The sequence below is a fragment of the Daphnia carinata genome, chromosome 8, assembly GCF_022539665.2.
Source record: "Daphnia carinata strain CSIRO-1 chromosome 8, CSIRO_AGI_Dcar_HiC_V3, whole genome shotgun sequence".
Classification (NCBI taxonomy): Eukaryota; Metazoa; Arthropoda; class Branchiopoda; order Diplostraca; family Daphniidae; genus Daphnia; species Daphnia carinata.
The window spans coordinates 8176477-8187462 of NC_081338.1; positions in this window are offsets into that span (position 1 = coordinate 8176477).

Here is a 10986-nt window from a genome sequence, read left to right on the forward strand (position 1 = left end):
TCTATAACACTATATTCACATTGAATACACGTATATTTGATGCTGTTTGAATGTAGATATTGAAACTCACTGTATCACACTATATTCACATTGAATACACGTATATTTGATGCTGTTTGAATGTAGATATTGAAACTCACTGTATCACACTATATTCACATTGAATACACGTATATTTGATGCTGTTTGAATGTAGATCATTGAAACTGATTCTATAACACTATATTCACATTGAATACACGTATATTTGATGCTGTTTGAATGTAGATATTGAAACTCACTGTATCACACTATATTCACATTGAATACACGTATATTTGATGCTGTTTGAATGTAGATATTGAAACTCACTGTATCACACTATATTCACATTGAATACACGTATATTTGATGCTGTTTGAATGTAGATATTGAAACTCACTGTATCACACTATATTCACATTGAATACACGTATATTTGATGCTGTTTGAATGTAGATATTGAAACTCACTGTATCACACTATATTCACATTGAATACACGTATATTTGATGCTGTTTGAATGTAGATATTGAAACTCACTGTATCACACTATATTCACATTGAATACACGTATATTTGATGCTGTTTGAATGTAGATATTGAAACTCACTGTATCACACTATATTCACATTGAATACACGTATATTTGATGCTGTTTGAATGTAGATATTGAAACTCACTGTATCACACTATATTCACATTGAATACACGTATATTTGATGCTGTTTGAATGTAGATATGAAACTGATTCTATAACACTATATTCACATTGAATACACGTATATTTGATGCTGTTTGAATGTAGATATTGAAACTCACTGTATCACACTATATTCACATTGAATACACGTATATTTGATGCTGTTTGAATGTAGATATTGAAACTCACTGTATCACACTATATTCACATTGAATACACGTATATTTGATGCTGTTTGAATGTAGATCATGAAACTGATTCTATAACACTATATTCACATTGAATACACGTATATTTGATGCTGTTTGAATGTAGATATTGAAACTCACTGTATCACACTATATTCACATTGAATACACGTATATTTGATGCTGTTTGAATGTAGATATTGAAACTCACTGTATCACACTATATTCACATTGAATACACGTATATTTGATGCTGTTTGAATGTAGATCATGAAACTGATTCTATAACACTATATTCAGATTGAATACACGTAATGAATTAAATGGCAGCGGTGGGATTCGAACCCACGCCCTCGAAAGGACTGGTGCCTTAAACCAGCGCCTTAGACCGCTCGGCCACGTATATTACTGCACTTTGCAGGCAGATGTTGGCGGAGGCGGAAATCACAAGTTTCATCACACCATGTGTTGTCGGAAAATCCGACGTCCAACACTGTCCAAGAGGACGGTGAAGAGGCAGATGAATAGAAACGAAGATGCCGGGCACTCGGTACCGAAGTGTCGGTAGCCGGGGTAAGTCCAACTCTAGGCGGGAGCTAACCAAGAAGTTCCCGGCCATTGAAAAGGATATGACGGTAGACGGTAAACGACTGAATATAAACGGGAGTTAGAACGATTCGCCCGGCGAATCCTTGGCTTAGAAGGCCGGACGTCCTTAGTATAATATCGAAACTACTTGACGTCTTTTGCAGCTATATGAGGCGGTCTCTACCGACCGCTCTCATAAGTCAACATAAAAAACCATCGCGACTGGAGCCGGTTTTAGCCCAGAGTAAAAAAGATGTTGACGGAGGAGGAACCGACGGTGGGTCGGTGGAGGAGGATTCGAGGTGGAGAAGGAGCGGACGATCCTGCGGCTAAAACGGGTGACGGAACAGCGGTGACACCTACTCCAACGTTTAAATTTATGTACGTTTAATTGCTTATATTAGTCAACGGTGTTTTGTAAATGCTGGGTATATAAAGGCCGGTTTTCGGCTGAGTAAATACACACGAGTTTCACCGAAGCCCCCGGAGTCGGCTCTTCATTCTACTGGTAACTACTATCAAGTTTTGTCTCTGTTATCACTTGTGTTGCTGCCCGTCGCAACTGGCCGTCATTATCTGCCCGGCCGTGATACGCTGCTGTCGCCCGTCTGTCTTCTTCTTTGGCCCGGCTCTTTTCCTCCACGGCTACAACGAAGTTGCTCGCAGCAATTCCATCCGGATCGGATCCTGCTTGGCCGTCGCTTCACTTGAAGATCCATTCGACCCGGGGGCATTCAACGCCAAGGATTACAAGTAATCTAGCTACTGTTATTCGTGTCCGTCATATTGGCCGCGCCGTCTCTCGGCATCATTTTTGAGATCATTTGACGGTGAGATCCGTACGGTCGCTTAAATTGAGGTCCAGTTAGTCAAGTCATTGGCAGCCCGGCTCCCCCACCGGCTGCCGGCCTGGACGTACCGCGGCTATTACGCTGAGGCAACCAAGGCCTCAAGCCCACTACTTTACGCTGAGCCGGCAGACTCCGGCATTGAGAAGCCCCGCAAAGGGATAAATCTCAAATTGGTCCTTCGAACAAAACAAAGAAAAAAAAAAAGAAAGAAAGAAGGAAAGAAAAATAATATAAAAATCTGCCCGTACATTCCATAACAGTGTCGGACAGCATCCATCAGCAGCACCAGCAGGCGGTGTACGCAAGATTCCAGCACCTCTTAGATACGGAGGCCCGCTCTTACGAACTCTGGAAAGAGTTAGAACAGACCATCCCGAAAGGTGTGTTCAGGAGACTTCGTATCCCGGAGCCGTTCCCTGAACAGCGTGCCAAGAGACCGGTGGAGAAAAAGAGTCGGCCAAACCCTTACACACGGCCGATTACTCCGACTTTGGAATCTCCAGCCCAGTTTTTGAACGAGCAGGAGAGAGAGCAGCTAGACGCCCTCACCAAAGTCCAGGAGTCGCACTCCTCGGTAATAGCAGCGGCACAAAGGGCAGCAGAACGGGCCGAGGAACACGCCAGATTCTTGCTGGAGACTAGCAAGCTGAGACGCGACAAAGAAGAATTACAGAGAAGGGAGCTGATATTGGAAAGGGCGCGCGGAGTCAAAGAGTTGCCGCCCGCTACGTTCCAGATACCGGCCCCACCACCGACCCCCACGGTGTTGAGCCAAGAAATCAGAGACCTCGCCGCTGGCCCCTCTAAAGAGCCACCCCAAGCGAAGAAAGCGAGGTCCACATCAGGGATACCACGCAGTTGGAAAAAATCTTCACCCGAAGAAAGATTGAGCAAGCAGTTATCAAAGCGGCTGGCTAGGACAGGAATCGCGTCGTCCTCTGAAGACGAGATTCTAAAATCCCCGGTGCTTGATTGATATTGTTCACATTGTTATAAATTATTAAAAGTTGAAATAAAATATTTGGAAAAATATATATCTCTACCACTATCAGTTTATCTCTACCACTATCAAAAAAAAAAAAATATATTATAAAGGCAAAATGTCAGTCCCGGCCAGGAGGACGAGACATACGGTGACAGACCCAGACGAGCAAAGCCTAGATGAGAGACTCTCGATCATCGAGGAAAAGCTCGAAAAGGTATACAAGTCCGGCGACTCGTACCACTCTATGTTGCACAAGAGGGTCGAGGTCGCGGAAAAAACAATCGAAAGATTCATGACAGATACGAGCATGAAAATGAAGGCGATGGAAAAAAAGATTGAGGACCTAGAAGACTTAAAGTCAAAAGTGGCCGCAATCACGGAGTTAGTAGGAGAGATAGACGGGAGAAGCAATCAAGCGCTGAACTCTGCGGCGATATTGATTGAACAAGCGAAAGAAAGCTTCTCAATGAAAGAGCAAATTCCAGAGATAGTGGAGGGCGTGAGAGCTGAGATAAAATCGATTGTGGAGAAAACAATCGAGGATAGCATGCCAAGCCTGGAAGAGAGCCCGATAAGACGACAAGAGCCGTTACGGGCTTCGTCGAGGGCAGAATCTCCGATAGGCACGCGGGAAGATTTGCTCGAAGATCGGGCTTTGATAAAAAGAGAACTGAAAGACAGCATAGCTTGGGCCGAGGCGGATGCGGAGAGCAGACAGAAGTTTATAGACAAGGCCGAGGCCCGGTGGTTGGCATTAGTGGCGATTAATGAGAAGCTTGCGGCAGTCTCCACAGCAGCCGATAAAGCTGGAGACAGAGAGATGGAAGACAAGCTAAGGGAAAAAATGAAGAAATTGAGAGAGAAGTACAAAAAGAGCGAAACCCAATCGCCGGTACTCAGAACAGCGCTGCCTCTACCGACGTTTAACGGGGAGATCACAGCGTGGAAAGGATGGAAGGCAATGTGGACGGCGTACGACGCCGATCCAAGATTAACAGAGGCGGAGAAATTTCAATATCTGCGGATAAGCCTGAAAGGCAAGGCCGCAGAATTGATATCACACATACACTTCGATGAAAACCAATACCAAGAGGCAATGCAAAAATTGGAAAAAAGATTCGGGGATTCAGAAAAGTTAAAAGCACACTATGTGAACGAGCTGAAAAGTCTAGTGGCCGTAAGATTGGGAGACACGGCAACAACCAATCAGTTAAAAAGAATTTTCGACGGGTTGACAAACGCGAGAGCAGCCCTAACGAACCTCAAAGTGGATATGGGCGGGTATGGAGAATACATCGCGGGGGACGTGTTGAAGGCTTTGCCTAAAGCATTAACCTCGCGATGGTGGAGAGACAAATGGTTCGACGAGGATCAACCGACATTAGAAGCAATTCTAAAGGAGCTGGATCGAGAGATACGGCTTAGAGAGATGGAAGAGGATCCGGTGAGCCAACCGCAAAGCCCGAGAAGGGAGCCTCAAGAGAGGGGAGGTAGGATGACACCCTGTTGTTTTTGTCAGCAGAATCACATACACCATAGGTGTATGGTGAATACCCCGCAGTTCAGACGAACACTCTGCGAGCGAGAAAACCGTTGCTTGAAATGCCTCGGCAGATCACACAGGACGGAACATTGCGTAGCCAGAGTCCCTTGCAGGAACTGCGGGAGTATAGATCATAGCCCAGCGCTATGCCTGTCCAGACAAAGACAATACGGGCCAGTCAGATCACAGTCCCCGCAAAGACCGATGAATAAGTCGGTAACCATAGATACCAACGTGAATTGTGCGCAGGCAACTTCGATCGGACTGCCCACATTCACGGCGGTATTACAAGGAAGAAATAACAGGAAAGTAAAAGTGCTGGGTCTGATAGACTCGGGGAGCGAAAAGACGTTCATCCGACAGAGTCTAATCAGACGATTAAAAGCGGATGAAGAAGAAGAAGGAGAAGTGAGGGTGAACACGTTTGGGTCAAACCAAGCGGAAAGATCGGTGCTAAAGACCTATAGCATATGGATGGTCCCCGAGAGACAGGGAAAAATAAAAATTAAGGCAACGGCTATAAAATATGTGGCGAAGGCAACCCCAAAGGTCCGGTCAAAGTTAGTGGAGATCTTGACGGAACAGGGGGAGAAGGTCGCGGATGAAAGGCATTCCAAACCGGACCATAAAACAGAGTTTGACATGATAATAGGATGTGACTATTATTGGCAAATTCTTAAACACCAGACGAGACAGGGTCCAGACGACTCAGTGGCATGTGCCAGCAAGCTTGGGTGGATTATTTTTGGAGCGCCCATAGCAGGAAATCAAAGCGAGGTGTCGGCAAACATAGTTACACAGGCCGACAGTAAAAAAGCGATGGTAGACTTCAAGGAATTCTGGGCCTTGGAACACATGGGAGTTACGCCCCAAGAGCTAGAGGACCCGGGGTTCCTGAAGAACTATCAGGACACTATAAGGAAAGATCCAACGGGCAGATATGAGATTCTGTTCCCGTTTAAAAATAACAGGAGGTCGATGGAGACCAATAGAAATATAGCTTCGATCAGATTGACAGGGCTGTTGAGAAAAATGAAACGGGAGGACAAAGTAGCCTACCATGAAGTTTTTCAACAGTACCTCGAGAAAGGCTACATAGAAGTAGCAGATAGAAATTACACGGGAGCATGTACGTATTTGCCGCACAGACCGGTAATAAAGACGGAGGCGGCAACAACTAAGATCAGGCCGGTGTTTGATGGTTCGGCCCACCAACAAAGTAAGCCGAGCCTTAACGATTTATTGGAGACCGGGCCGAACCTGAACCCGGAGCTGTTGGCAGTGTTGCTCAGGTTCAGGCAGAGCAAGATAGCGTGGATGGCGGACATCACGCAGGCATTCCTACAGATAGGAATTCAAGAAGAACACGGACAGATAGTACGGTTTTTGTGGATAAAAGACCCGAGAGAAGACAATTCGGAGTGGATAGAATACAGGTGGAAGAGGGTGCCATTTGGCCTCTCGAGTAGCCCGTTTATTCTAAGGGCGGTCATTCTTAAATGCTTGGATGAGCATAAGGATGACTACCCAGAGTTGGTGAAGCAATTAGGCTCGCAGTTATATGTGGACGACTGGTTGGGGGGAGCCGACAGCATCCCCCAAGCAGTCGACCTGATAACACAGGCGCAGAGATTGTTTGGCTCGGCAAAAATGGAGCTAAGAAAATGGACGACAAATAGCATGGAATTGAGAGAATGGTTGCAAACATTACAATTTCAGAGCAACGAGAAGACAATGGGAGATAATGCGGAGAAGATCGTTAAGGCACTAGGGGTCACTTGGGATCCGGAGACGGACTCATTTAGATTCAGACCCGAGAAAATAGTGGAAGAGGCCGAGGAAATGAATAAAAGGCCGACGAAAAGGAAATTATTCAGCCTGGCGCTGAAAGTCTTCGACCCGATGGGGTTAATATCACCGGTAACGGTGGTAGCGAAGATTATCATGCAAAAGGTTTGGATAGACAAGACAGGCTGGGACGAACCAGTGTCGGCAAGCATAATGCCACACTGGGAGACATTCATTAAAAGTTTGTCGGACCTTACGAACACAAAGCTGGGACGGTGGACAGGAGAAATCCATTCACCGAGGCTACACTTGTTTTGCGACGCCAGTGACGACGCATACAGTGTAGCCGCATATCTGGAGACCGGAGAGGAGACAAAGCTGTTATGCAGCAAAACTCGGATAGCACCGGATCCAAAAAAGTCGGTGTCGACTCCCAGATTGGAGCTGCTCAGCAATTTGCTGGCGGTCAGGCTGGGAGATTACATCGAAAAGTCCCTTGGACGGTCCTTTGAGAAAACGTTGTGGACGGACTCGGCGATAGCCTACTGGTGGATGAAAGGCGAATCAGGCCGGTGGAAGCAGTTCGTTCACAACCGAGTAACAGAAATCAGGGGAAAAATCGATATAGAGTCGATAAGGCACTGCCCGGGAGTGCAGAACCCGGCAGATATAGCTTCGAGAGGGGCTTCGGTGAGTCAGCTGAACCACAAGAAAGATTGGTGGTCAGGCCCAGAGTGGCTGAACAGAAAAAAGATTGGCCGAAAAATCCAGCCCAAGTAGAGCTGGACTATACGGTAGAAATAAGGAGAGAGGAAAAACCTAAGGAGATAACACAATGCAATATTTCGATACCGAAGGAGGAAGAATGGTACGAAAATTATAGCTCACTGCGCACGATTGTCAGGATCTGGGCGACAGTGAAAAGAGCAGTAAAGAAGTTCAGGGGACTCTCGAGTCCCGAGACACCGCTGGCAGAAGTGTCGTGTGGAATCGATAAGAAACGGTTTAACATTCTCGCAGTAGAAGAGGTAGAGCAAGCAGAATTAGATTTATGGCGGAAGATGCAAAATGACGCGTACAAAGACGTAAAGGAAGCAATAAAAGAGAAGAAGCCTTGGAAAAATGATAAGCTGAGGAAGTTGGGATTGGCCTGGGACGAAAGAAACGGGCTGATCAGGTGTTGCGGCCGCCAAGAAAATTGGTTACGGCTCAACGGTAGAGAAGCAGTTATCCTATTGCCAGAGAACCACTATTTGACGGGCAAACTCATTGAGCAGACGCATGAACGGTTACTGCACACTGGAGTAAGCACGACGATGGTGGAGGTACGGCGAACGTTTTGGATACCAAGATTAAGGCAAACAGTAAAAAAGGAATTAAGGAGGTGTATGAAATGCCAGAAATTAGATTCGAGGCCATTCAATGAAGTCCCGGCCCCCCTACCGGTAGATCGACTTCAAATGGCAAACCCGTTTAACATAACGGGGATAGATTTTGCGGGACCATTCCCGATAAAACTGACAGCGAGAGGTGGACAAGCGAAGGCCTACATTTGTTTGTTCACGTGCGCGGTAACAAGAGCCGTGCACTTGGAAATGACCACGGACATGGAGACGGCATCCTGTATCTTTGCACTCAGAAGGTTTTTTGCAAGAAGAGGGGTGCCGAAAGCCATGTATTCAGATAACGCGAAATCATTCACACAAGCGGCGAAATATCTGAGAGCGGCGTACAAAAATGAGAAAGTGTATAACACACTGGTGGACCTGAATGTTAAGTGGAGATTCTCCCCGAGCCTGGCCCCTTGGTGGGGCGGGTTCTGGGAGAGGATGGTCCAGACAGTGAAGAGATTATTATACAAGACATACGGAAACGAGTGCCTGGAGTATGACCTATTCCAAACGGTGCTAGCAGAGATCGAAGACACGATAAACACGAGGCCATTAACGTACGTCTCTGACGACGATAATGAACCTCTAACCCCGAAGCAACTGATCACGGGATACAGACAGAATCAAAAACACCCGGTGGACGAAGAGGAGAGAGAGTATTCGGACAGAATACCTCTAACCAAGCGAGAGAGAATGAGAAGAAACCTACTAGCAACTTGGTGGGGGAATTTCTATAAAGAATATGTGGCGGACCTCGAGAAGTTCCACTGCCCAACGCCGGGCAGAATGAAACAAGTCGAGGTCGGACAAGTAGTGCTAATACACGATGAAAATTCCAAGAGAACGAAGTGGAAAGTAGGAAGAGTAGCCAAATTATACCCAGGCTCAGACAACAAGTGCAGGAGAGTGGCAGTTTTAATTGCCGATAAATTTTCAGGGAAAGGGTCGAGACCCATATACCGGGACATTAAGTGCCTTTACCCGCTAGAGTTACACGCGGGGACGATAGACGACGACCATCAAAATACTTCACCGTTCCAAGACGTAGAAGACTTGGACAGTTCGGACTCTGAGTTGGACGAAGGTCCAACGGGGGGAGTGTCGGAAAATCCGACGTCCAACACTGTCCAAGGGGACGGTGAAGAGGCAGATGAATAGAAACGAAGATGCCGGGCACTCGGTACCGAAGTGTCGGTAGCCGGGGTAAGTCCAACTCTAGGCGGGAGCTAACCAAGAAGTTCCCGGCCATTGGAAAGGATATGACGGTAGACGGTAAACGACTGAATATAAACGGGAGTTAGAACGATTCGCCCGGCGAATCCTTGGCTTAGAAGGCCGGACGTCCTTAGTATAATATCGAAACTACTTGACGTCTTTTGCAGCTATATGAGGCGGTCTCTACCGACCGCACTCATAAGTCAACATCAAAAACCATCGCGACTGGAGCCGGTTTTAGCCCAGAGTAAAAAGGATGTTGACGGAGGAGGAACCGACGGTGGGTCGGTGGAGGAGGATTCGAGGTGGAGAAGGAGCGGACGATCCTGCGGCTAAAACGGGTGACGGAACAGCGGTGACACCTACTCCAACGTTTAAATTTATGTACGTTTAATTGCTTATAAATTTTTTTTTGAGGTCCACTTCACTTTCAGAGAGCACACCTCTCCTATATATGTAAAAACAGTCGTGCACTATCGATGCCATACTTTTTTTTTTCACAACTTTGTTTCTCACCGGCCCTTGCCTGTATTTTCGGGCGGTCACCAAACGTTCAGGCGCCGCCCGGCTTTCATCCCAAGTACCGTCGAAACTTGGAAATTAAACCACTTCACTTTCAGAGAGCACACCTCTCCTATATATGTAAAAACAGTCGTGCACTATCGATGCCATACTTTTTTTTTTTTTGTTTCACACCCGTATTTTCGGGCGGTCACCAAACGTTCAGGCGCCGCCCGGCTTTCATCCCAAGTACCGTCGAAACTTGGGGAAATTTTTTTTTTCTATTCACTTTCAGAGAGCACACCTCTCCCTATATATGTAAAAACAGTCGTGCACTATCGATGCCATACTTTTTTTTTTCACAACTTTGTTTCTCACCGGCCCTTGCCTGTATTTTCGGGCGGTCACCAAACGTTCAGGCGCCGCCCGGCTTTCATCCCAAGTACCGTCGAAACTTGGAAATTTTTTTTTCCACTTCACTTTCAGAGAGCACACCTCTCCTATATATGTAAAAACAGTCGTGCACTATCGATGCCATACTTTTTTTTTTTTTTTTTTTTTCACAACTTTGTTTCTCACCGGCCCTTGCCTGTATTTTCGGGCGGTCACCAAACGTTCAGGCGCCGCCCGGCTTTCATCCCAAGTACCGTCGAAACTTGGAAATTTTTTTTTTCACTTCACTTTCAGAGAGCACACCTCTCCTATATATGTAAAAACAGTCGTGCACTATCGATGCCATACTTTTTTTTTCACAACTTTGTTTCTCACCGGCACTTGCCTGTATTTTCGGGCGGTCACCAAACGTTCAGGCGCCGTCCGGCTTTCATCCCAAGTACCGTCGAAACTTGGAAATTTTTTTTTCTATTCACTTTCAGAGAGCACACCTCTCCTATATATGTAAAAACAGTCGTGCACTATCGATGCCATACTTTTTTTTTTTTCACAACTTTGTTTCTCACCGGCCCTTGCCTGTATTTTCGGGCGGTCACCAAACGTTCAGGCGCCGCCCGGCTTTCATCCCAAGTACCGTCGAAACTTGGAAATTTTTTTTTCTATTCACTTTCAGAGAGCACACCTCTCCCTATATATGTAAAAACAGTCGTGCACTATCGATGCCATACTTTTTTTTTCACAACGTTGTTTCTCACCGGCCCTTGCCTGTATTTTCGGGCGGTCACCAAACGTTCAGGCGCCGCCCGGCTTTCATCCCAAGTA